This window comes from Trichechus manatus, unplaced genomic scaffold (genome assembly GCF_000243295.1).
Source record: "Trichechus manatus latirostris isolate Lorelei unplaced genomic scaffold, TriManLat1.0 scaffold00070, whole genome shotgun sequence".
Classification (NCBI taxonomy): Eukaryota; Metazoa; Chordata; class Mammalia; order Sirenia; family Trichechidae; genus Trichechus; species Trichechus manatus.
Genome location: NW_004444006.1, coordinates 12,688,591 through 12,690,065, shown reverse-complemented (window position 1 = coordinate 12,690,065; position 1,475 = coordinate 12,688,591). Strand labels below are relative to the sequence as shown.

The window sequence follows — 1,475 nt, the reverse complement described above, 5'->3', positions numbered from 1 at the left end:
GTCATCCCATTGCCTTCTTGCCTGCATGGTTTCTGCCGAATAATCTGAGCTTAGTCTTATTGTTTCTCCTCTGTATGTGACTTTTTGTTTTTCTTGAGCTGCTCTCAGGATTCTTTGCCTTTGGTTTTGGTGAGTGTGATTATGATATGCCTTGGTGATCTTCTTTTGGGGTCTATCCTCTATGGGGTTCGTTGAGCTTCTTGGATGGTCAGCTTTTCATCTTTCATGATATTGGGGAAATTTTATGTCGGCAATTCTTCAATGATCCTCTCTGTGTTTTCTGTTTTCTCCCCCTGTTCTGGAACTCCCATCACTCGTAGATTTTTGCTTTTGATTGTATCCCACATAATTCTCAGAGTTTCTTCATTTTTCTTCATTCTTTTTTCTGATTTTTCCTCAAACAGAGTTGTGTCCAAGTGTTTGTCTTTAATTTCCCTGATCCGGTTTTTCACCGTTTCAAACCTGCTCCTCAACCTTTCTATGACACTGTCGATTTCTGAGATCTTGTTGTTTTTATCTTTTGGATTTCTAATTGTGGTTTTTGTATGATTTCTAGTTGTGAATTTATCTTGGGATTTTGTTCCTGCATTATTTCCTGAATTCTTCCATTTTTTTGTATTTTCCCTGAATTAGTCTGCCTTTTCCATGAATTTGTCTATTTTTTCCTCATATTTGTCTGCTTTTTACTTCAACTCTTGGATAATTATGAATATTAGAGGTTTGAATTCCCTATCAGTTAGGTTTAGTGACTTTTCTTCTCCTGGAAGGTCATCTGGCGTTTTGTTTTGGACACCTACTGGAACCATCCTGTCCTGTTTTTGTAAATGTTTTGATATTGTCTGCTGTCTTCGGGGCATTCAGTGGTTGTTTTCCTCATTTATTGATTGTAGGTTTGTTTCATCCTACTCTTTTGTTTTATTTGGTTATGTCTGAGCAGGTGGGCTGTGCATTCTTTGTTGTTTGCTCATCTGTGAGCAAGACACTTTTCACCTCCTTCTCTAATGGGCAGGGTCAGTCACTGAGATATGGTACAGCAGGGCAGGTCCAGCTGAAGGGGAATTGCTGGGATTGGTTGTTTGTGGCATGTACCAGGGTTGACAGTGCGGACTGGGAATCAGTGCAGGACAGGTTCCAGTAAGCCGTGTCTGTGCTGCTTGGGAGTGTGATATTCAGTGCACGGTGCAGGTAGGCAGGAAGGAGGGGGTAGATTGTGATGTGTGGAGCTAAGATGGATATGGGAAAGATGAGACAGAGGACAGAGGAACAGGAACCAAAAATATTCACACAAACAAAAAAGAGTGCTAAGGGAGCTTGCTGTTTGGTGTGGAGAGATGCGAGACTGAGAAATGAGGAAAAACAAAAATGAAAAAAAAGGTAAAAGAAAAAATGAACAAATCGAGAAACTGGAAATGAAGAAGACAAAGGGTAATGAGAGAGAAGACAACAAAACAAAGAACCAAAAAAAAAAAAAAAAA

General features: G+C 39.7%; 1 protein-coding gene across 1 annotated transcript in view; it reads left to right on the top strand.

Annotated features, from left to right (window-relative positions):
* Nucleotides 1-1,475, top strand: part of NEXMIF (neurite extension and migration factor) — a 240,171-nt gene that overhangs the window by 54,288 nt on the left and 184,408 nt on the right. The gene's annotated exons all lie outside the window — the stretch shown is intronic.